This window comes from Cryptomeria japonica, chromosome 3 (assembly GCF_030272615.1).
Source record: "Cryptomeria japonica chromosome 3, Sugi_1.0, whole genome shotgun sequence".
Taxonomy (NCBI): domain Eukaryota; kingdom Viridiplantae; phylum Streptophyta; class Pinopsida; order Cupressales; family Cupressaceae; genus Cryptomeria; species Cryptomeria japonica.
Window position 1 is genome coordinate 826,236,354 of NC_081407.1, and position 26,791 is coordinate 826,263,144.

General features: G+C 34.6%; 1 long non-coding RNA gene across 1 annotated transcript; it reads left to right on the forward strand.

The window, feature by feature from the left end:
• The first annotated feature begins 15,370 nt into the window (after positions 1–15,370).
• On the forward strand, positions 15,371–25,112 carry LOC131874527 (uncharacterized). The gene is made up of 2 exons (XR_009371888.1): positions 15,371–15,687; positions 24,796–25,112. It is a non-coding gene; the product is annotated as an uncharacterized LOC131874527 (long non-coding RNA).
• Positions 25,113–26,791: the final 1,679 nt, after the last annotated feature.

Consider the following 26,791-nt stretch of genomic DNA (forward strand, 5'->3'; position numbering starts at 1 on the left):
GAGAGAGAGAGAGAAGGTGGAGAGGGAGAGGAAGAGGGAAAGAGAAGTGAAATGAGTGAGAGAGAGACATATAGATTACCTGGAGAGAAGGCGAAAGCGATCTAGAGAGAGAGAGGAGTTAAGAAGGGGAAAGGGAAAAAAGGTAAAGGGAGAGGGGCTTAGGAAAGGGATGAGGAAGAGATGATTTTTGAACAGGAAAGGGCTCATGAAGGAGAAGGAGAGAGAGAGAGAGAGATAGAGAGAGAGAGAGAGAGAGAGAGAGAGAGAGAGAGAGAGAGAGAGAGAGAGAGAGCGGGGGGGGAGGAGAGGGTAGAGACAAAGAGGGATAGAGAAAAAAGGGAGAGAGGGAGAGAGATAGAGACAAAGAGAGATAGAGAAAGAGGGAGACAGGCAGAGGGAGGGAGAGGGGAACGAAAGGAGAGAGAGAGAGAGAGAAAAAGAGAGAGTTTGTGTGAGGGACAAAGAGAGGGGAGAGTGTCAAAGAGATTGCATGAGAGAGAGAAGGAAGGGACAGGAAGGAGATATATTTAGAGAGAGAGAGAGGAGAGAGAGAGAGAGAGAGGAGAGAGAGAGAGAGAGAGAGAGATGAGAGAGAGAGAGAGAGAGAGAGAGAGAAGGAGAGGAGGAGGGTAGAGTGAGAGAGTGTTTGTGTGAGGGACAGAGAGAGGGAGAGTGAGAGTGAGAGAGAAGGAAGGGAGAGGAAGGAGACATACTTTGATAGATATAGATATATGAATATATGTATGCCTATATATATATAAGTATTTTTACATACATGAATATATGTATGTCTACTTATATCATACTATTGATGAATCTATCTATGTTAACATATATGAATATTAAAGAGAATAACTCATACGCATTACTATAAAGAATAAAACCCAATATAAATTTTATAAAATTAAAAAACTTGTATGCCTTTTGTCTTCTACTTATGCTTGGATTGCAAGGCTAAGGCTTGGGAGCCTTATTTTCCTCCTTTTTACATGTTTTCTTCTTCCAGTTTGGTTTCTCAACTTCATCATCATTTGGTTTACACATTACAAAAGTGGGTATTCGTAAACTCTTCACCATAATTTCACGCATCTTTTGAGCTTTCTAACCATATTTTAAAAAAAAAATTGAACAACAATAACATATTGATCTTGAATTTCATTGATTAATGTCTCTAGAGTTCGCAGAGATAGATGTGTACAATTTTTTTTAATGACTTTTAAACTACTTGTTTGAAATTGATACAAATTATATATTATTATTCTATGCTTCATTCTTTAGACTTTAAAAAAAATATGAATTTTTTATTATTTTGATGCAAGTTAAGTGATGCGCACGACCATTTACCCGATTTAAAAGATCGTAAAATAAAATACTCAACAAAAAATTACAAAGAAAATGCACAACAACTAATTCTCACTCTTAACTATCTTTATAACAAAGGGTTTTTTAAAATAATAAATACAACTATAACTTTTTTTATGTGCACGTAAGACACTATCTTATGTATTTCTGAAAAAAATAAGAACAATTTTGTGTTTGCGAAACATTTGAACCCCTTAATATTATTAAATTTTGAAAAACCTTAGTAGTTTGGAAACTAAATTTAGATTACTACTATCTTTGTTGTTTAGGTATCTTCAAATTTTGAGTGGATGAGTCTCAAATTGCTCTTTCAAGTTCAAGTTTAGCTAGTTTTAGAAAAAATGTGTCCAGTTATACCCCCCTATTTGTTGACCATCTTGGTGCACTTACCCATATCTTAAATCATAAGTAATTCATATTATTCCTATTATTTTTTAAGTTAGTTAATTAGGTCATCCTAGATATTATGTGTTGTTGTCTAAGTCATCCTATTTTCCTAAGCATACTTATAGGAGGTATAGTTAGTTATTATCATATTGAGTATTGGGTTCTTATTAAATACTGTTGGGGAATCCCCCTCTAAGTAGATTGTGAGGTCACCCCCTCAAAGTGACAATATATGATTAATTATTTGTGTTATATTTCATATCATATTTTCATGTTGTGCAATTTATTTCATTACAAGTGGTATTAGAGATCCACATTGAGGGTGATGCCTCAAGTAGTATTGAATAAAAACACAAAACTAAATATGATAATATCTTCAAGTTGTGCAAGTTATTTCATTACAAGTGGTATTAGAGATCTACATTGAGGGTGATACCTCAAGTAGTACTCAATAAAACCACAATACTAAATATGATGATAATGACTAGCCTCTACCTTCTATGTAAACATACTTATAAGTAGTAGGAGACTGAAGAAGATATGGAGACAGATAGCGAGGAGCTTCAAATTATTTCAAGCCTAAAGAAAAAGGGGAATATGTTGAACAGCAAGGATTTGGGATCTAAGAACCATTTGCCCCTTCCTACTAGCGCCAAGGACCATAGTAAGGGCTTGGTAGAGTATAAGGAGGTGGTTCTGGAGGTGAACTTGGATCCTGTGGGAGACAAGGCCCAGGATGGCTCCCATCTGGATATCGAACTCTATTTCAAAATGGCATAGACTACTTCAATAAGGTCTTCCTATGGGTTTAGAAGGAAATAAAAAGTATAAAAGCCAAACAGGTCCAGGAGAATAGAAAAATTGAATCTTTGAAAGCTATTGGCACTAGTAAATTTAGTTCCCTCCCTGATTGCTTAAGTGAGCTTACCAAAGCTATTAGTAATGTGGAAAAAATCATAAATACCCAATGTAATATCTTTTAAACCCTGGAAGATAGAGCAAGGGCAACTAAAAAGAGGATGGAAGGGGTTGAGAGGAGTCTAAAAAAGATTGGGGAGTAGAGTCATAAGATTTTAAAGGTCACCTTAGATAGTATTAAGGTCCTTATCAGCAAGATCAAAATTGTTCAAGGGGAAATGGCCTTTGGGGACACCACTGAGGAGAAGGATGGCACCCCTTAAGATAAGCAGGTGGGTCCTAGAAAAAGAACACGTACAAGCACCGAAAAGAAGAAAAACCAAAGTAGGGACACTGATGGGATCAAGCGGACTACTAAGACCATGGAGCAAATAGAGCTAGAAGCTGCCGAGTTACTAAAGAGCTTTACCTAGGCTTGGATTTTCTTCTCTACTTTTACTGCTATCTAGTATTTAGTTTCTTTGTGTTGTGTCTTTCTGCTGCTAGCTTTTTGTATTTCAGCCAGTTGTCTTTTCTATGTCTATTGTCTTTTGCTTTTTTTATGTTCTCTAATGTCTATCTTTTGATCTAATTTTGTGGAAGAAGAGGTGATGATACAATTAGTAGGGAGGATTAATGATTAATGAAACATCCTAAGCAAAAGTAGATTGTGATTCTTGCAATAGGTGTGAATTTGATTATAGTGCACATAGAGAAGATGGATTTTTTCATGAATAGTTAGGATGGGGCTCCTCAATATCTCAAATATTGAGAGCTAAAGTTTGATTTGCTTACCCATCAGATAGGAAAGGCTACAATTTGTATTAGGCTCTACATTATTCCTTCTAAATTTTGGAATGAGCATTTGCTCAAGATATTTTGAAATGAATTTGAGTCCTTTGTTAGGGTTGATGAATCTTTTTTTGAAGGGAAGCTCAAATCCTACATCAAACTCTCTATGGAGATTTATTTGAAAGATGTTTTTTGAGAGGTGTGAAATTATTACATGAAATGGGTGATGGAAACAAAAGGTTAAGGTGGAAATGATTGGAATTCACTGTTTGTGAGTTTAATTACTAATCCTTTTTCTACAAAGAGATATAGAAATCATGATATGAATCCTTGGAAAAATAACAATCAAGTCATCACCCAAAAGAAAGTTCTTGGAGGAGATTGTATAAAAGGGAAAGACGATATTTGTAGGGAGCCTTCACAAAATAGTCCGCCTAAGATTGGTTTAGAAATGATAGAGGAAAAGAACAATATTCCAATTAATGCTATTGTTGAAGGGATATATATTATTATCACATACGCAATTGATCCTGAATTCTAGAAGTAGCTAGTAATTTACTTCCAAAATAGAGGTCACCCCATTCTCTAGATATGGATATAATACCACCTTTGAAGGCTTTATAATAAGGTGAAATTAGTGATGGGGAGGGTGGTATTTTGAGAAGAATAGCGAAGAGTGTATTGACATTATGGACGAGACCATAAAAAACTTGGGTAAGTTGGGTATTAGGTAGAAGATAACTATAAATATATATCCCAAGCTATTGGAAAGGTAAGGGAAATCATAGTCCAAGAGAAGAAAATAGAGGATGGTGATGTATAAGGGTGGTGAGGATCACTAGGATGATATAATTAAGGAAGGGAGTCCCTCTACTAAAGGAGTTATTGAGCTCTTTTTATGGAATGTTGATGTTGCTAACAAATAGCAACTGGTAAATCAAAGAATGAAACTATCAAAATATGACATCTTAGTGGTTGAAACATTTTTTTATTGAGATCTCTTCAACTAGTTTATACTTAAAGGTTACTTGCATGGATTGATGAAATCCTTTTTCTGGGGGCTTGGCCATTCCTCAACATTGTCTTATCCCTAGTTTCTCTTGCTCTCAGATGCTCTATGTATTTATTTCTAATTTATCGAGAGTGTGATTGTAAAATCATACTCTATTAAAATGGGGCCTAAATGTAGTGTTGTAACATGTACACCTTTATTAGTGTGTCCAATTACACACTATCATAGCACCTATTTTAGTATTTCCCTTTCCTCAATGCATTATAGGAATTTTATTATAATTAATTAATATTTAATTTAATATTATGAGTCTTATTTCACTTTATTACATCATCACACTCTTATTTGGGTCATTGATCTTAAGTCTGCCCTTTATTTCTTTAATGCCCCAATTTATCCTTATTCCTACCCTAATTTCAACTTCCAAGACACATTCTAAATATCTATACACTATATTTTGATCCATCAATTTGGATTTGGCATTAAAACCCCATTATCTTTCATTCCCTAAGAGTCAAAAAAATATTGTCAAGATTGGGGCAACCTAGCATCCTGATCCTTCTCCTTTTTCCCAAAAATTTGGGAGGATAATAGGATGGGCCTACCCTATCCAAAGGCTGCTCTATCTAAAAATATATCAAATCTAAGTATTTCTAAAGGTTATTTCAATTATGAAATCCCTATATAAAGCATCTCTCTCAATTCATTTTCATAATCTTCATTTATGTTAACATTATCATCCAATTCAGGAGCAACTCTTCTTCCTCAAGAGAACATCTGATTCAAGGAGTGTCAAACTACTACGAGGCATCCTTCATTTATGTTTTGTCTATGATTTCATGATGGTTTTATGTGATTTTGTATGTTATTTCATCAACTCATGGAGTACTTATCCTAAAAGAATTGCATCACCAATTGAAGGTATAATCATTTATAAGGTATGTGAAGGATCATGAGGGGCCAAAAAGTGGCGATATGAAAAAATTATCTTTTCCATTTGCCAAAAAACGTGAAAAATCCATGTTGAATTTTTGTTTGGATTGGATGCTAGTACATTTAGCCATGAAAAAAGCCAAATCATAATAGATATTTGAAAATATCTGATATTATCAGATATCTAATAGTATCAGTTATCCAATATTATTAATCATATATTATATAATATTCGATCATATCAAATATTGGATATTAAATCTGAGATAGAGAAAGAGGGAGATTGGTAGAGGGAGGGAGAGGAAGGGAAGGCGAGAGAGAGAGAGAGAGAGAGAGAGAGAGAGAGAGAGAGAGAGAGAGAGAGAGAGAGTGCACGAGAGAGAAAATGAAGGGAGAGGAAGGAGACATATTTCTATAGATAGAGATATATGAATATATGTATGCCTATATATGTATTTTTATATATATGAATATATGTATGTCTACTTATATGATACTATTTATGAATCTATCTATGTTAACATATATGAGTATTCAAGAGAATAAATCGTATGCATTATTATAAAGAATAAAACCCAATATGAATTTTATAAAAACTAGAAACCTGTATGCATTTTGCCTTCTACTTATGCTTGGATTGCAAGGCTATGGCTTGGGAGACTTATTTTCCTCCTTTTTACGTGTTTTCTTCTTCCAATTTGGTTTCTTAACTTCATCATCATTTGGTTTACATGTTATAAAAGTTGGTATTCATAAAATTGTCACCATAATTTCATGCATCTTTTGAGCTTTATAACCATATTTAAAAAAAAAAAGTTGAACAACTAGAAGATTTTTGGATTCTAACAGAAAAAGGTGTCTAGTAAGGGCATCCGTTCGAGTGGCCGTACATGTGGCGACGTATGCTCTATTAAGGAAGGCTCCCAGCCTATAGAGGTTGCACTCTATATGGTTTATGGGGAGACATGTTGTCAATATGAACAAATCATCACTCGTTGCTTGCAACTTTCGTCACAAACACATTTATTTATAGTGGTTCGGAAGAACTTGGATTTAGCCTATTACCACTTAGATCATTCCCTCTCATCAAGCCTTAAGGGCTTCTCGGGAGGCAGGCCTTGTAAAAGGGAAAAAAAGAAAGAGCCTATTGCTCAAGACACAAAAGGCACTAGTTAATTTTAAATCACCAATTCAAAGTGTGATTTAAGCTAAAAAATCAGACAATCTGTTACAAATCACAAGTTCTTTGACAGGCATCCTGCACCAAACAATGTCAGTAGTTTCAAGATATAATCTTCGTCACACGAAAATGGATGCCTTACACAAGACAAAAGTTCAAAAGATTAGCCTCCAATATTTGAAACAAAGTTAACAAATCCAACCCTGTAATTAATTCAACCCAATTAAAAAAAAGTTTAAGCTAAAAGTCTAACTAATAAAAAAAATTAGTTGATCTAATTAACTAAATTAAAATCTAAATTAAAAATAAAATCTACTCTAATAAAAAGGTTAAAAACTAATCGATTTTTTTTTAAAATCTAATTAACAAAAAATATAATCAATTTTAAAATGTCATATTAAAAATCTCATTTTAAAAATCTAAATATAACTAATTAAAATATAATTTAAGCTAATCATTAATTACTAATTTTAAAAATCTAAAAGTATTAAAAAAAATTAAATTCTAATTAAAAACTAAAAAACAGACTTGAAAAAATCTAAATTTTAAACTAAACTTTAAAAAAAATTAAGAAAAAGGCTAAATTAAAAATTAAAAACTAAAGAATAAACTATAATTAAAAAAACTAAACTAAAGTTAAGGATAGCCTTAAGTAAGGAAGGGAAGGGCCCACGTGGGCTGGAAACAATCTACATGGGTTGTGAAAAAGCCTCCCTTGACAAAATCTGAATCTTGCACGATAAGCACAAAAATATATAAATGTTTTATCAATTACTGATTGCAAAGTTTTTGGCAAATAAAATACTAAATATGGGAGCATACATAAGGTACACAGACTATCTGACATAAGGCCTCAAAGAGAGACAGTGAAAAATATAATAGGCAAGACGTGATTGTTTAACAAATCAGTCAATGTGTAACCATGATAAAGGTGCATGAACATTAGAAAGAATGAACATAAACAAGGTTACCACGCAGTTGAAAAGGACCAGTAAACATAAACTGCTAAACATGTGTAGCTGCTAACCAAAGGAAAATGAACTAGAGATTAAACGTAATGAGATAATGCAAATAGAGGATACAATAACCTACAATGAAAAAATATAAAATGATAATAACAGGCTGTAAGTGTAACCAAATGCCTTCTATTAATCAAAATCCAAATTTATGAAAGGACAAGGTTGTCCCACCAAGCATGCCAATTGTAGTTGGAGGAAATGGATTGAATAAGAGATTCAATCTTCCAACATCCAACAATGAAGTACCTGCAAGAGAAATACACATGCAAAACCAAAATAAACAAAGAACCACACATGCATTAATAGGAATTTGCGTCCATTTCTCTCCTATCAACCAAGGTCTTGTATTTTTAAGATTTCGCTCTCAGAGCATTGTACACAAGAGGCTATGGTGAATGGAGATAATTTTAAAATAAAGATGTGTGATTGATCAAGAAAATGAAATGCAAGAGTGCATGAAAGATCTCCAAAGATGAAAGCAATGAATTTTGAATGCAAAAGTTGTTGATGAGTGCTCAAAATGCAAAGATGGTGAAGAATGCAAATTGACATAAGTTCGATGTATAAAGATGAGATGCTCAAATAAGAGAGGGGTGCTTGTTTAAATGGATTTTCTCCTGGCAAGTAAATGTTGTGGGATGAATATGGGATAATGCAATATGAGTGGTATAGGGAAGAAGAGTGGTAAATGGGAAACGATAAGTGGTAGGAGGGGATATTAAAGAGGTTTTATTAAATAAATAGAGAAACATGTATAACGTGAATGCATGAAGGCATATAAATGTGAATAGAAATTGCTTTAAAGATAAAGAAGATGAATATGTTCTGATGGTTTGCATTTTTTCGGTGTTTTTGACCATGATCTCTCCCTGAAGGTGGAAGCAGCATCGAGGCACTCAGGCGCTGATGTGGGTACCTCAGCATCTACATGGAGGAGTTAATCTCCTCCACCCGGTTTGTACTTCTTACCTAGCACACTTTCTTTACATGCTCTATGTTTTAATTACTCTACTTTGCAACAATTAATACAATCAACTCCACCCATCTGCTCATCTCATGTGACCCTAACCTTGGTCTCCAATGGAGCCAGAGTTAGACGGAGATACCATTAATAGCTCTAAACCCACGCCGCAGATAAACCCAACCCTAAAAAAGACTTTGGCTGAGACCGTCACCCGGCCTACGAATGGAGTCCACTCGTCGGCACAATTCCTTAAGGCTCCTGCAGACAAAGGATCCAGTAAGGATAGTAAGTCCCCTTGCAATACCTCGGACTCCTTCTGCATTTCGCCAAATATTGAAATGTTGAATGAAATTGCCTCGGAAAAGCTTAGGTTATGTGACACTGCTATTTTGTTTGCCTGTGTTGATGCTCAAAAATGCCCACCTAGGAAACTTGTAGATGATTGGTTTCATAATCTATGGAATCTTAAATTAGGGCTTAAAATCATGTTCTGTAGACAAATACAGAGAGGTCTTTTTCTCATTTTCTTTAACTCGCATGAATCCCAATTGGAAGCACTTAAACGCCTGTACTAGATGGTTGGGAATACCTCCTTTCGAGCCCTAGCTTGGTCTCCGGAGGCAGTTAATGAGGAAGTCCTCGCACTATCCTCTCCCAAGTGGGTCATCCTCAAAGATGTCCCTCCCTTTCTGTGGCGCTTTCTTCCCCAATTAATGGAACCATTTGGCAAAACAATTTGGATATCTAATGGATTGCCTACTGAATTTTACAAAACCAACATTGACTAGATCTCTAATAACCTCTATGATATCTACAATGAAGCCCTTGACATTGGCACCCTGGGGGAGTTCATAAATAGGGGTATTATTAAGCTTATTCCAAAAGAGGGGGACAAAGCCCTAATTAAAAATTGGAGGCCAATCACCCTCCTCAATGTTTCCTACAAAATCCTAGCCAAAGCCTTAGCCTCTCGCCTTGAGAAGATCCTTCCCAAATTCATTTGATCTACCCAAACAGGATTCATTAAAGGCAGATACATCTTGGAGAATCTTGTAATGAGTTGAGAATCTATGGAATGGGCCAGAACCTCGAACCAAGACACCACCATGTTCCTTGTCGACTTTGAGAAAGCTTATGACAGGGTGGAATGGGACTTCATCCTCATGATGCTCTCCACCTTTGGCTTCCCTAGTGAGTTTTGTGATTATGTTTGGATCCTCCTCAAGGATGCGTCTGCCCTGATTGAAGTCAATGGGACCCTCTCCCAGCCTATTCCTCTGTCTAGATCAATTAGATAGGGCTGCCCCCTTGCCCCTGCTCTGTTTGTCATTGCATGAGATGCCCTATACTATCTCCTTAGAGATGACACCCTATCCCCCATGTCCAATGCATTACTATGTCAGACGCCTCTAAACTGATCAACATCTAGTTTGCCGATGATACCTCGCTATTCCTAAAGCTCTCAAGGCACAATATTGATTCCCTTAATAAAAAACTGGACATCTTTGGTAGAGCATCTGGAGCCTAGATGTCTAGCACCAAATCCATTCTACTTGGGTGGAAAGCTAATCCTCCAGATTGGCTTCATCAGTTTGGATATGCTTGGGGAGGACCAAATAAATTAGTCCGTTACCTTGGTATCCCCTTTTCTGTATCTCCCTCTCTTAAAGATACGTGGGGTTGGGTCAAGGAAAAAATAGACAATAAACTCAACAAGTGGGACAATAGGGTCCTCTCCCTTGCTTTGAGGATTCAAGTTTGCCAAAAAATCGTATCTTCTTATAGCATTTACTACTCCTCAGTGTGGATGTTCAACAACTACCAAGTCTTTGAAATCCAAAAATCAGATGATTCGTATGGTCTGATGGCAAGGGTAAAAGAAAAGATCACGCGGTCAAGTGGACTTGGTGCCACGTAGACAAAAAAAATGGTGGGCTAGGCCTCAAAGATCTTAGGCTGCAAGGTATCTCCCTCGCAGCCAAATGGATATTTCACTCACTGGAAGGACAAGAACCTTGGAAAATCCTCATCAGAAGCAACATTCAAAATGGTGGTCCCAAAACTGCCAAAACTTGGAAAGCCCTCCCGTTCAGTGATTTAATTGTAGGCGGTTTCCCTATGTGTCCAAGGCACCTAGGTGTTTAAATCCATCTGGAAAGCCTGGGAGCATGTGCATGGTCTTATTAACAACTCGAGCATTAATACCCTCCATGGTGAAAGGTCAATATGGTGGAACCTACATCATAACTCCAAACCCCTTGCTTTAACCCAAGGTTGCTCTACTAAGCACTGGCATAATAAAGGAATCAAGTATATTATGGATATTCTAGAACATAATGACCTTATAAGCTGGGAGGCTCTTAACACTAAGTATGATATCCCTGCATCACATAAGAAGACCTACAACATGATTAAAAATGCAAGCACTCCCTTTAATCTCCCTAGGAACACCCAAGTAGATGCCCATAGGTACCTTACATTCCTATGGAAGGATGGCTTCACCCTCCCCAAGATCAAAGCCAAGTCTATCTATACCCTGCTCAATAGTGATAACTCGGTGATTGAACATATCAACACTCTATGGTACGTTAACCATACCCCCCACACTTGGCAAAAAAACTTTGAGAAGCTTTGGCAATCCCCCATCCACCCTAAGGTCAAATGCTTGAGATGGCAACTTATATTGGACAGACTACCTATTGGGAATAAATCTGCTGCATATGATTGATGTTCTATCTATAGAAAACTTGAGACCGTGTGCCACATTTTCTTTGACTATCCTTTTTCTAGAGAAATTTGGTTACTGTTTGTAATTTCTATTACAGAATATGTTTACACTCTTGATATAGTTACTGGTTTTATTCAAGGGTTGAGGAAGGATACTAATCTAGATTGGCAAATTCTATCTTCTTACATTCTCTGGTTTATTTGGAAACTTAGGAATGAGGAGAAGTTCCAAGGTATTACAAGGGAACGTACTGAGTTTTTTAAAATACTCACACATTACAAACTTGTTGTGCAGGTCTGCTTTTTGATGAACATCAAGAGAAACAAGCTCTTGCAATTCCTCAAAGATGGCAGAGCAACCATGTTTGTTGAGATGCAAGCTGGGTATGAATGGGCCAGGCTTGGAGAAAATCAGACCTCCTTTGTTGAATGCCCCTAACAAACATCGCCTCATCAAGTCTCAATTGGAGACGGATGAAGCTGATTTGATACTATTGCAAGAAACAAAGTTTGGTGAAAAATCAAATCTCCAACACGTTATAAATTGGACAAAATGGAAACATGTAGCCTCCTAGTCTATTGGAGCATCTGGCGGGCTTGCAGTCGTATGGAAACCCAACATATTGAATGTTGACATTGTTAATATCAAAACAAATTGTATTCATGTTAAGGTCTCTTTGTTGACCTCTTTCTACCATGTTATATCGGTTTATGCTCCAAACCCAACCATGGGTAAGAAACTCCTATGGTATAACATTTCCCTATCTATTTCTGATATCTCAGATGATCCCTTCATAGTTGCAAGGGATTTTAATGCCATTTTATCTCTCTCGAATAAAACATGAGGTATCATTCCTCCATTAAAAGTCATGCAAAATTTTAATGAGTTTGTAGTAGCAAATGGTCTTAAGGATAGTATCCCAGAGAATGGATCCATGACATGGTCAAATAGAAGGAAAGGTGTTCAAACTATTGTTGAAAGACTGGATAGACTTTTCATCAATCCTATGTGGTCTTCTTTCTTTGGCCAACCAAAAGCCAATATTCTTCCCCTCACAGGCTCAGATCATTTCCATTTGAAATTAGAATTTGTTGGGCTGCTTAATCAAAGGAGGCTCCCCAATACTTTTAGGTTTCAACAAATTGTGTTTAGGGACCTCTCCTTTCTTCCAAAACTTCAGGAATGGTGGTTGGATGCCCCCTTCTTTCCTAGTTCTCAAATGTATCAGTTTTACAAGAAAATGCAACGGATTAAAAGAAAGATCAAGGAATGGAACTCAGTCTCATTTAAAAACATCTTCACAAAAATAGCTACCATTCAAGAAAGAATTAGATGTTTAAATGAAGAGATTATCCAAAATTGTTTTTTCCTACATAAATATAATAGAGACTTATGATTTTAACGGAACTTTTGATTTGATATCAACTATTCTTAATCAAGAACTATCAAATCTATATATTTTCTTCTTTCCTTATGAACTCACCACTTCTCATGTTATGTAAATTTATTTTATATTATATTTCGTGTTTTCAATTACTGTTAGTCAATATTATCAATTAATTTGTCCATGTTGTAATGATCTAATTACATTCACTAACTTGAGAAAAATTATTTTCATTTATTTTTCTATAGTCAAAGCACACTGAGCCTCTTATAAATATTGAAACTAAACTATATGAATAGTTTTTTTATCCATAAAAGTTTAATTTTTATTGATATTCAAAGGTAATTACAAAATATTGAGATCATGGCCTAAACCCACTGATTTATACATGTCATCATCAGCCCTCTTGTGGTTCATAGCTTAAACCCACATGGGCCAAATCATCCCCTTAATAGAATGCAACAAACTAGACTACACTAAACTCCTATCCTTACACCTAGCAACAACGGATCAGCTCGAAGGGATACAATAAAAACTAAGATGATTCATTTTTCTCTTTTTTGGAAGAACAAAAATATTTCTGATTCGATGTGACATGCTTCCTGATCTTCACCTTAGTCCATCCATGACTATCCCAGTTGTTTCCTTCTCCAACAACATAGTCTACCCCACCCTTTTTTCCTACAATATCCAAACACTTAGGGGGATTCCTCGGCTCTGAGTTCCTTTGAACTGAATCAACCACTAAACAAAGAGGTTTTACCACCAGTGTCTACTCCAACCGTGGGTTCAAAAGAGAAGGACACTCATTAGAAGTAGGGAAAACCTTGATCTTTGAAGAAACATTAGATCGAGTTGACAGATTGCTAGAATTAGGAAGCATGATGTAATATTGAGCTTCAACACCAATCCACCATGTCGGCTTACTAGAGACATGGGAGACATGGGAGCTCCTAGAGTGAGGTTTTTTTTGGTAGTGGGCTGTGGAATGTTTTTGTTTAAAAGCAGACCCCACATCTAAAAGGTATTTTCTCAAAATCCACTAGCTGTTTCCTACATTTGGTGCCCACCTTTAGTAAAATCTCAGTTGGAAGGCCCTTGTCTAGGTCTATTTCCACAGAGACATGAGCACACATTGAATTTTGATATTTGATGGTTTCAATGGAGGAGCAATGATACCCACCAAGACCATTCCCAATGGCCTTGAGACAGACCAGCTCCCAAAATTGAATGGGAAGATATGGAAGTTCCCATATCATTTAAGTATTCTAACTCTAAATACTTATGTTATTCTAAATTTTAATATTTTTTTAGATTAATAAAATAATTTTATTCATGTCAATGTTTAGGTTAATAAGAATATTTATAAGGGTATGAATAGGGCAATAGAATGAGTGGATAAAACATAGTTATTATAAAATTGATAATCATGTAAATGTCAAGCATTCTTTTTTTTAACTAAAAATATACAATAAAATTGTATGAATATATTAAACATGTCTATCTAAGTTATGCTATAAAGATATCAACCTCAAGATACTTATCTAATTATAGAAACAACTTCATGAAAGTTTTAACTATCCTATGTAACCATTGGATCACATGATAAGCATATCTTTGAAAATCAAAACTATTAATTTGCTTTTAAAAACAAAACAAAAAGGAAAATTCTCACCTACCCTTCTTAACTATTAGATCACTTATTTTCCATGGGGCACAAGTTTGGTGTGAAATTATAGAAACAACTCCTTAGAAATCTTAAACTATATTTCTCTTGCATACCCTTCTTAACCAATGGATCACTTATTTTTCCATAAGGCATAAATTTAGAGCAAAATTATAGAGGCAACTTTTTGCAAATATTAAGTATCTTATGTAACTATTGGATCACCTATTTTCCACAAGTCATAAGTTTAGTGGAAAATTATTAAAAAAAAATTCTTGAAGATTTTAATTATCCTATGTAACCACTCAATCATGAAATAAGAAAATCTTTGAAAATTCAAATTATTGATTTTTCTTAAAACAAAATAATATTTCTCTTACAATTCTTAACTATTGGATCACGTATTTGCAACAGAGCATAATTTAGTTGAAAATTATAGAAACAACTCCTTGGTAATTTTAACTACCCATGTAATCATTGGATCAAAGATAGGCAACTCTGTAAAAATTGAAACTATTGATTCGCCTTAAAACAAAACAATATTTCTCTTCCCTACCTTCTCAGCTATTGGATAGCTTGTTTCAAATCATTTCTTTTGTCTACCTTCCCACTATCCACTTTTGAGTAATTTCATTTTAGCCATTCAACTATTTATTTTACTCCTCCCATCAATTTTTCCTAATGTTTCCTCATCTACCTCATGGTCTTCACTTGTTTGAATGGCCTAAGAGGTGCCAACTTGTTGGTTAGGCCCAAAAAGTTCGTTCAGAAATTTTATGTTGTAGGACTATGACAATGAAAAACTTCAATAGATCTAGGAAAGCATACATGTTAATGAATGAATCTTTTAGTTTTGGATTATTTTTTTTCTTTCTTTTCACATTACAATTATTTTATTTTACTTTCTTTTTACCTTTTCCCATATAATTTTTTGATTCTTTTGTTTCTTGCAGCAGCAGGGTGGAGAGCACAAGCAAAGGAAGTGTCTACTACATGGAAGATGGAAGTCAATAGAAGTTAGTATTATAGTTAATGCATTGAATTAATTTTTTTCAAAAATCATTGTAATATAAAGCTCATATGCTAACTCATCTTTATGCCATGCGGAAAGGAGAAGGGAACGATAGGTTTTGAAAGCATTCTGCATTAGATTTCTCTAACTGAAAAACTTTAAATTATTTTCTCTGCATCTTAATAAAAGAATTTTGTTGGGGTATTGTTGTGGTCGAAAAGGAGCCACCAAAGCCACGGAAATTTGACTTAAAATAGAGAGCAGTGCTTGCAAGAGATGGAAGGTGCGAGGAGGAGAGTTGTGGACGAGATCCCTGAGTGGCTGCATAGTGGTTGGATTACTGAATATAAGGTTTTTGATAATTGTCTTTTTCTCTTTCTTTTCAACTTTCTCAGAAGTAGATCAGAAATTTTTTTGTGCATTAATTTTTAATATGAAATTAGGGTTTTGTGAAACATTGTGTGAAAACTCTCGTCTATATGATATATTAAATCTCATATCATAAAGAGATCTGTTGAATAAAATATATATTTAATTGAATCCATGCATTATAAAAAACCTTTACTATAAAGCGTACAAGATTGGCATAGGCTAGGGTAACTAGGGTAATCAGTCCTACAAGAATTCGGTAGCTTCAAACCATTTTTTAAATTATCCAGTTGTGACAGAAATATATTTTTCATCTCTCAAATACTCTACACAATCAAATAAATTGGATGGTAAGATCTCTAAGATATGTACTGGAATGCATTATAAAAACTATTTATAACTTTGTCCATTCATGTCCAGGAACAAGAAGAAATAACTGCAGCTTTTCAGGCATATTATGCGTTTCATTGGTGAGGAACTCACTAGCATAAGCTTTCTTCCATAACATTCGCTATTATTTTCAAGTATGACTTCCGAGATGTGGGCTTCATCATGCCCCCTATAATAGCACCAAATTGGACAGGTGCGTCAAGTATTTTATCGACCAACAATCCCACAGAGAGCAGTGTAGGTGATCATGAAATCGATGACCGCCGCACAGAGAGTAGTGTGAATTGACTGTCAAATGATTGTATCTCATGGTCACCTACACTGCTCTCTGCACGGCGTCATAGATATAATGATCGACCGTCAATTGACTATTGGAGAAAACCGATTGCAGATTACAAAAAGGCAAATCCAAGTTCAGATAAATGTTTCCCCTTCAATGGATTACTGGTTTGATAATGGTGCCAATCGTACGAGATTGTTGCTCGAAAAAATAATTGACCCATCTGTACAATTGTTTTATCCAATATAATAAATCCCGCATCTGGGAAGGCATACTTGAAAACAAATGCATCTTACAGAAAAGCAAATCCAAGTTCAGGTAAGTGTTCAAGAAAAGAGAGATTACTGGGTTTGAGATGGGTGTGAATTGAAGAGTAATTGTTCGCACAGTTGTTTTGGGATCCCACCCACCCGGTCAAAGGGTTCTGATAGAGGAGGTTTAGTATAGAGGAAGAAAAGTGAAAAAAATCTTGAAATTATTTCCGCTCCATTCTGATGGAGGAGATTTATTGTAAATCATGAAACAACACTCATTATTTTTAAAGGTGTCTACTGTATTAGGAGCTTTGTAAGAGAAAATCAATAATATTACTGTTCCAAGATTAGCCTGTAGACTTATTTTATTATGATGATTGGAAAAATACCACTGAACTCTGGAAATGAATCAATGAATCGATTTTATTATACAGAGAGTTTAAGACTTTTATTTGGGATGATAATTATGTTATTTTACAGTAATCAAATAGTTTATTTTACTGTAATAATTTAAAAAACACCATTGATCAAGAAACTTTATCAGAAATAAGAAAAGCACTCATCAATTGATAGACGTTTCAAAAAAAAGTAGAACAAAGCAAACCCGGAATTTTTTTTCAGTAAACTACTAGCAAGACTTGCGACTTATAAACAGATTTAAATCAATGTATTTCTGTTCGAACCATTAAAAACATCAAAAAGTCCCTGATTCGTTTCAGTGAATAAAACAGTTTTACGGCAGCTCTGAGTGAGGCGAATACCATTTTTTCTACTTTCAATTCGTGTCTAACTAAAACTAATTAAAAATCATTCTGAAGCATTTCTGAGAACTTCCATTACCCACCATGGAGAAACAGATGACATAATATTGTAAGGAAAGCTAACGGTGCGGAAACGTTCTCCTAATGCCAATTTGTAGAGGATGTAAGCAATAATATCTTTCTACTTCTTAAATTGCAGAATCTTAAGATGACTTAAGCAGAAGAGCACGTATAAAGATCATACACATAAACACAAAGATGTTTAGCTTTTCGGGAAAAAATTCACACACAAAAAAGCTGAGCGTGTTCTTTGTATTACAGTAAACAATATTACATACAATTGACAACGCACTTTTTGCACAGGGTCAGATTGTGCTACAATCAACCCGCATTTCTATCACACATTCCTAATGAATCCTACAACAATTTATACACCTGTAATTCATTATGGAATAAGATATTGCAAAAGTCACTTTACAAATGGTCAACTAACTCAGCCTTGTCACTCGTCCATCCGACAGTCATCAATGGTGCTACACCGCGGTCATCGTACGCCATTCACACCATAAGCCATTGGAAACATCGTACGGGTCAACATTGGGCAACTACCATACACTGCGGTCATTGTAGGCCATTCACACCATATGCCATTGAAAACATCGTACGGGTCAGCATTCGGCAACTACCGTACGGGTCAATTCAGTATGTATGAGGCAACCAATGTACGGTATGTACGAGTCAGTACGTACTTCAACAATCTCCCACTTGCCGAGGTACGCACTGATATCAGCGGAGTTACTCAACAAGACTAATAAGAGTCAGGGGCTTTAAGCCTCATGGAGCTTGTGCACCATTTAACCTTAAATCTTCTCACTTGCTTTGTCAATGCATCTGCAACATTCTCCTCAGTACCAACCTTTTCTAGCTTCACCTTTCTATCTTCAATCATGTCACGTACAAAGTAATATTGCACATCAATGTGTTTTGTTTTGGCATGGTAAGTAGGATTCTTCGCCAAACAAATTGCACTCTAGCTGTCACAGAAGATAGTGATTTGCCTTGCATCAAAACCAACATCAGGACACAAGCACTTAAGCCAAAAAACTTCTTGACATGCACAAGTAGATGCCATGTACTTCACCTCAGTTGTAGATAATACGGTTACACTCTGCCATTTGCTCATCCAACTAATGGCACCACCATTCACTATGAACACATATCCACTGGTGGATCTTCTTCTGTCAACAGTCCTTTGCCCAATTAGCATCCACATAACCTTGAATGCTAACTCATCTACTTTATCTAGCTGAGTTACCTTGATAGCACAAAGCGTACTGTGTCGTACCCTTCAAATATATAAGCACTATTTTCATGGCATCCCAATGCGGGTTGCCCAGATTTACCATAAACCGACTCAACACTCCCACTACTTGGGCAATGTTTGGTCTTGTACTAACCATTGCGTACATGAGGCTGCCAACATCACTTGCATAAGGTACCCGCTTCATGTCTTAAACCTCATCCGGAGACTTTGGACTGTCATTAACTGACAACTTTGTTCCCTATAAAATTGGAACTACTTGCTGCTTGCAATCAGTCATATTGAACCACTAAAGAATATTGGTAATATATTTGCTCTGGCTAAGCCAAAGTTTCCTACTATCACTGTCTCTCCTGATTTCCATCCCGGCAATAAATTTAGCTTTCCCCAAATCTGTCATCTCAAATTTTAAGGAAAACTGATATTTTAAATCTGAGATCATTCCCTTATTATTGCCTATAAACAACATATCATCTACATATAGTGCAATAATAAGTATATGATCATCTTCAATTTTATTGTACACACAATGATCTAATTTAGACCTCATAAAATCCAAAGATAAAACATTTGAATTGTACTTATGATGCCACATTCTGGGTGATTGTTTCAAACCATAAAGAGACTTCTTAAGCTTACAAACCAGATGTTCTTTACCTTTCTCCACAAAATACTCCGGCTGGGACATGTATATTTCCTCTTCAAGATCACCATGTAGAAATGTTGTCTTTACATCCATTTGTTCAATTTCAAAGTCATGTGCCACTGCAAGTGACAATAGAAACCTAATGGATGTTAGCTTAGCTACAAGAGAAAATATTTCTCCATAGTCGATCACTTCTTTTTGAGAATACCCCTTTGCAACCAGTCTTGCCTTCTACTTGTCAATGCTGCCATCTGGACCATACTTCTTCTTAAATACCTACTTACAACCCACAACCTTTCTACCTTTAGGCAAGGGTACCAAATCCTAGGTTCCATTTTTCTCCAATGACTTCATTTCTTTTTTGATGGCTTCCAGCCAAGAATTTGAATCTGGCATATTAATTGCTTCTTTCATAGTCCTAGGCTCATCAGCATCAGTAAGAAAAGCATAGGCACAATTAACATTCAACATTGAGTAATTAAATTTTTTTGGTGAATAGTCGTACCTATCAGGTTGCCACCTCTCCCGTGTGGATCTCGTTACATCCTGTGCTGAGGCTTCACAAGGTTCAACATGAGGTTCATGATCATGTTCTTCTGAACTTGCAGAACTACTCGAGCTCTCCTCGTCCTCAAGCATATTAAGGTCCTCAGTTTCAAACACATTCGGAGTTTGTAATATCTCCCTTTTAGAAGCGAAAGGGATTTCAACTACTTCTTTTCCTTTTTTTGTTTTCCCTAGGTGCGGATCTATAGACACAAGTTTCATCTCATGGAATATAACATTCCTGTTGTACAACACCTTTTTAGTGAGAGGGTTCCACAATTTGTTTCCCTTCACACCAATGTCGTAACCAATGAAGATGCATTTCACTGCTTTAATATCCAACATTGACCTGCTCACATAACCTGCATGGCCACATGTCATATGATAACTATTATTCTGATATAATATGGTTAGAAACATTAAAACTTCAAATATTTGTATCATTCCACTTGAAATCTTTTTTTTTTTTGACAGTTAAACTTTTAAGTTACCCGCATAGCCTATTACAAATTTACATCAAGTTACACTAAATTGAGATTTCAATGCATGTGCCACTGCATAGTTGTTCATTATTTTTTAGATTCGTCCAATCTTCGTTCAACTCAGTTTGAGCTTTTCATATCTCGTGTTCTTACCCTGGAATTTACGGATATCAATCTACACAATAAACGTTTAGCTTGCGAGAGAAGACCAATTCGTAACGGTTTTTAACAGCAATATACAGCCATACAAGGAAGACATAAAGGCAATGCCATTGAGATTATAATAAGTCGATCCAGCTTTCGACCATGGCCAATTGCAGCACTCAATTTGTCTTTTCTATGCACTCTAATAAAAATAATTCTCAGAGCGATGGAATAACCTTCTTTCTCTCATCTGAAGGATATGCTTATACTATTCCGTAATTCAAAAGCGAGGGATTGTTTGGTCTTGTTGGAGATAAACATGATGTGATACCTGCTGTATTTGCTGTAGCATTTGATAGTCTAGAGAATATTATGGGAACAATTTGGCAAAACTTCTCGCATCACCATTATCTGTGTGAGAGGATAAATTAATTATCTCCAATCCTATGTCGGCACAGACCAACACCAACCCAATTGCTCAACACTGTCTTCAATCCACGTGATTCTTGTGTTGCACTATTTCTTTAGAGTTTTCTAAACATTTAACATATATCTTCTTATAAATTCAATTGTAAGGGCCTGTGTTCAGTAGAACTTAAATTTAAGTTTCTCACCATTTTTTTTTATCATGGTATCAGAGCTTAGCATGTTCCTGTTCCTGTGCCTACTTGTTGGAAGAAGTTAATGGATCTGCCATAATGTTTGCCCATGCTAGAAGAGGTAGTGCAGAAGAAAGATAATGCTGGTGTCCAAGTCAGTGTGTTAGTTGCTAATGATTTTCATTTTGCAGTTCTGAGATTGTATGTTGTTTGAAATCAAGTCGTGGCTAAAGTAGAGTGCTGCCTCTCGAAGAAGATGCCTCTCGAAGAAGATACCATCTAGGAGGAGACAAGAGTGATAGATTGGGGTTCGCAAGGCAGAGGGATATAACTGTGCTTGTAAGTCTTGCCATGGGTTCCTTACCACATTGCTCTGCTCAAGGCATATCCAATATTGCTTGGGCATTGTCCAAGAACTTATTTCAATGAGAGCAGGAGTGTTTAGTAATATTAGTGTTTTTGTGTTAGTTGGGTTATGTTTATCTCCGTGTCTGTGTTTTGTAGTGTTCACTCTGTCAAATCAGAACCCATAGGGCTTTCCTTCCAAAGGAACCCTACAATACTCTGATAATAAGTAACCGTGATAATAAGTAACCAGTCTCTTGCCAAGTATTTCTGAAATAGTGGAGTGTGCTCTAGTTTACAGAGTTAGTGTATTGCCAAGGACAGTGATGGTGTTGAAGATTGGGGCTGGTGTTTTTCACTTTGCAGATCAATTTGGTGAGGGTCTGATGGTGAAGTAGTGCTATTGGAAGATGTTGAAGTACTTTGATCAGATGTGCAAAGTGTATTGATCGTTATTTAATGTTATTTTATTATTTAATTTTCTCTTCAACATTTAATAATTTTGTCTATCTCAGATCTAACGCATTAGGGCAAAGCTTGTCTAGAGAAAATGACAAAGCAAGCAAAGAACAATAAAAAACAATAAAAATCCAAGGGTTTGAAGCCATGATATCTTTTTATCTTTGAAATCATTTATTTCTTTATTTTTTACTCTTTGTTCAACTGCTTACTTTAAAATCTTCAATTCAGCCATGGGATGGATTTAGGTACTCAGTCTGAAAGGAAATTGCATTTCTGTTTTGGCTCAAACTAATCTATAGATGTAGGTATCATGAGTCCAATTTTTCTTAACCATACTTAACCATATATTAAACTGTGTTCTTTTTAAGAAGATTGGTGGGAAATTACTATTGAGGTATAAAAATAGATAAAAAAATCTCTCACTCGCGATCATATATATTGATTTGCAGGAAGATGTTGCTATCTCAATTCAGAAGAACTTTTGAGTGATCAAAGACATTTATGAGAGTTAGGAGACTGAGAAACATTGGAAATATTATAATTAAGGGATGAAGTTATATTACATTTATTCCACAAGTTTCTATGATTTATGAGGTTGTGTAATTTTTTAGCATGTTTATCTATAAACGGTGAAATATGTCATGTAATATTTTTTTCTTAATGAAAACCTACAATGTACCCTTTCAAACATTAAATGTGAAAGTCATTCAATCTAATAGATTTTCATTATGGGATTAATAGTACTTTTACATTCAAATTTATTTTTAACTATTGAAAAATCATTTATATTTCTAAAATCTTCTACATGGAATGAATTCTTTTATTATTATACCACACTTTGCTTCTTTTATCACCCTTTTTGTAGTAGTTTGAGATGTAGATGTGAAGTGTAGCAAAAAGATTAAAAACTATATGTTGTGCTATGTTGTTTTACCATATATAAGTTTCCTTGATCACTCAGCCACTAACTTAGATAGGATATCCTCCTCCATATCAAAAGCCCAAATATTAGTATACTGTTAAGAAAAATTGGACATATGATACCCACTTCTACACAATTCTTTTCTGATGACTTCTTTGGAACAAAAATGTAAAGCCATTTCTTTGGATTGAATACAGATGAGTATAGAGGGCTGAAATGAAGATTTTGAAGCAGTTCAACTTAGAGAATAAAAAACCAAAGAATTTATGGGATTAATAGTCTTTTTATATTCAAATTTATTTTTAACTTCCGGAAAATCATTTATATCTCTAAAATATTTTACATGGAATGAATTCTTTTATTATTCTACCACACTTTGCTTCATTTATCACCCTTTCTGTAGTAGTTTGAGATGTAGATGTGAAGGGTAGAAAAATGGCTAAAAACGATGCAAAATGTGATAGAATAATAACGAAAATCATTCTAACATTCTGCTAAAGGATTCCTATGAACTTAGATTTGAACATCTTCCTACATATCAATATATATTATTGTGACTGAAAAGGATTTTTATCTATTTTTAAATCTTATTAATAATTTCCCATAATCCTCTTGAAAAGCACAAAAATTAATATATGGTTAAGAAAAATCTGACATATGATACCTATTAGTACACACTTCTTTACTGATAACTTCTTTGAACCAAAAATGTAACACCATTTCCTTGACTGAAGAGTATCCTACCACTGAAATGAAGATTTTGAAGTAAGCAGTTCAACAGAGAGAATTAAAAACCAAAGAGATAAATTATTGCAAAGATATCATGGCTTCAAACTCTTGGATTCTGATTGTTTCTTCCTTCTTTGTCATTTTCTAGAGCTTTTAAATCAATCTTTTACATTTTCTTTTTCTGCTGGTCCATAGTGGGAAAGATTAATGGTAGTTTCTTAATGTTGAATCCTTAAGAATCAATTTCTTACATTTCTTAATTATAACTTTTTCTTATGTTCTCATATTGACATCCATTTATAGCTCACTGCTGAAAGATAAAATAATCCTATCACCTACACAAGAAATAAATAGAAATATTAAACAAAGGACAAGAAATATATAACTTAGAATACAAAAAAAAATGAATTCATTACCTTGGGGATCCATTTCCTTCTAAGAATTAACTTACCTTCAATTACAAGTTTTGTCATACTCTAGTGCAAGATATTGCATAAGATTTGATTAGGGGAATAGGACAGTGGTAACAGATATTTACAACAATGGAAACAAAAATCCATTTACATCAATTCAGCAGTGGGGTGGACTTCGATACTATTGAGATTTAAAAATAGATTAAAAAAATTTGTAGGAAGATGTAATTGTTCAGTGGAAGGTTTGAGTGTTAGGGTTGGTTAGGGTTATCATTTTAGTAGATTGGGAAACATTGTAAAGATTATAATTAACTAATGATGGATGAAGTTACAATACATTTATTCCACAACTTTCTATAATTTTTAAGGTTGTGTAATTTTTAAGCATGTTTATCTATAAATAGTGGAATGTGTCATGTAATATTTTTTCGTAATGAAAACCTACAATGTACCCTTTCAACCATAATATGTGAAACTCATTCAATCTAATATATTTTCATTATATTTTCAATCTTTTAAATGGTCCAAATTCTGTCTCCTATGCTGATTTGGATGTTTCTCAATGGAAAAAGTTTCGTAATAAGTTGTGGAAAAATATCATTTCTCCTTAAGTTAAATGCTTTAAATGGTTAATGCTTATTGATAGGCTTCCTCTTAGAAGAGATATGTCTTCTCCTCTCTATCTGTAAAGTTCCAGATTCTTGCAGGAATATCTTGTTTGACTGTCATATTGCTAAGGAACTCTGGCTTTTACTTGGTTTTTTGATTCCTCACTGTGTAACCTTCTTATGCTTAGGCATCTATGCTTGCCCAGATTCAAGACCAGAAGAACATTGCTTGGATGGAAGGCCTAGTTGGTTGGACCATGTGGGTTGAGAATCATGACTACATTATATTATACTGCTTCGTTTGTATATGGTGCTTTTTGCTGTGACTTTGATGGTTGAGGCTTAGCCTTCGGGTTGTCTTTTGTATTTCTCTGTTACTCTCGATATCATAAATTAAAAACTAAAGAAATAAATTATTGTAAAGATATCATGGCTTCAAACCCTTGGTTTCTCATTGTTTCTTCTTTGCTTTGTCATTTTCTAGAACTTTTAAATCAATTTTTTACATTTCTTTTTTCTACAGGCCCATAGTGCTGAAGATTAATGGTAGTTTCTTTTATATGATCTACAAAGGCTTTCTAGTTCCACTCTTGTAAATAGATTATGAATTTAGTCTTATGTTTTTGTATTGGCATCCATCTACAACTCATTACTAGAAGATCAAATAATCTGAATTCATTATCTTGAAGATACATTTCCTTCTAAGAATTAACTCACCTTCAATTACAAGCTTTGACTTACCCTAGTGCAAGATATGGCATAAGATGGAAGACAGAGGAAATCAGATGTCTGAGTTGGATATAAATAATGAGTTAGGGGAATAAGACAGTGGTAAGAGAAATATAATTAAATGAAGAGGTAAATATATAAATGTTGAATCCATTTACAAGAGTGGAAACAAATATCAATTTAAATCAGATGAAATAAAGGAAATTACAAGTAATCTTACACATTATGGGCGGGCATAAGTAAAGAATACACAAAACTAGTTTGCAAAGTCTAGAGAAAATGACAAAGCAAGAAAAGAACAATAAAAAACCAAAGGTTTGAAGCCATGATATTTTTATTTCTTTAGTTTTTACTCTCTTCAACTACTTACTTTCAAATCTTAAATTCAACAAAGGGATGGACTTTGGTACTCAGTCCAAGGAAATTGCTAATCTGTTTTGGCTTAAACAAGTCTGTAGAAGTGGGTATCATGAGTCTAATTTTTCTTTACCATATATTAAACTTTTGAGTGATCAAAGAGGTTTTTGAGAATTAGGGTTAGTTAAGGTTATCATTTTAGTAGATTGAGAAACATTGGAAAGATTCTAATTAACTGATGAAGTTACAATACAACCTAAAGTTCTAAGTGATCAAGGAAAATTTTGAATGATCAAAGACATTTTTGAGAATTCTAAAAAAATCACTTTGACCACTCTAAAGTTTCCTTGGATTCCTACGAACTTAGATAGGAACATCTTTATCCATATCAATATATATCATCATGATTAAAAAGGATTTTTATCTATTTTTAAATCTCATTAACAATTTCACATAATCTTCTTCAAAAGAACACAAATCAAAATATGATTAATAAAAAAATGGATATATGATACCCACTTCTACACACTTTTTTGGTGATGACTTCTTTGAAGCAAAAATGTAACGTCATTTTCTTGGACTCAAAGAGCATAGGAGAACTGAAATGAATATTTTGAGGTAAGCAGTTCAATAAAGAGAATTGATAAACAAAGAAATAAATTATTGTAAAGATATCATGCCTTCAGAACCTTGGTTTTTGATTGTTGCTTCCTTGCTTTATCATTTTCAAAAATTTTAAATTAATTTTTTACATTTCATTTTTTGCTGATCTGTAGTGCAGAAGATTAATGGTAGTTTATTTTATATGATCTACAAAGGCTTTCTAGTTCCAATCATATAAATAAATTATAAATTTTTCTTATGTTTTTTTATTGGCATCCATGTGTACAAAAAATTGAATTCATTATCTTAAGGATCAATTTCCTTCTCAAAATTAACTCACCTTCAATTACAAGCTTTGTCTTACCCTAGTGCAAGAGATTGCATAAGATTTGAGACTAAGGAAATGGTATATTTGGGTTGGATATGAATAATGAGTTAGGGGTTTATGACAGTGGTAAGAGGTATATAATTAAGTGGAAGAGAAAGATAAATAAA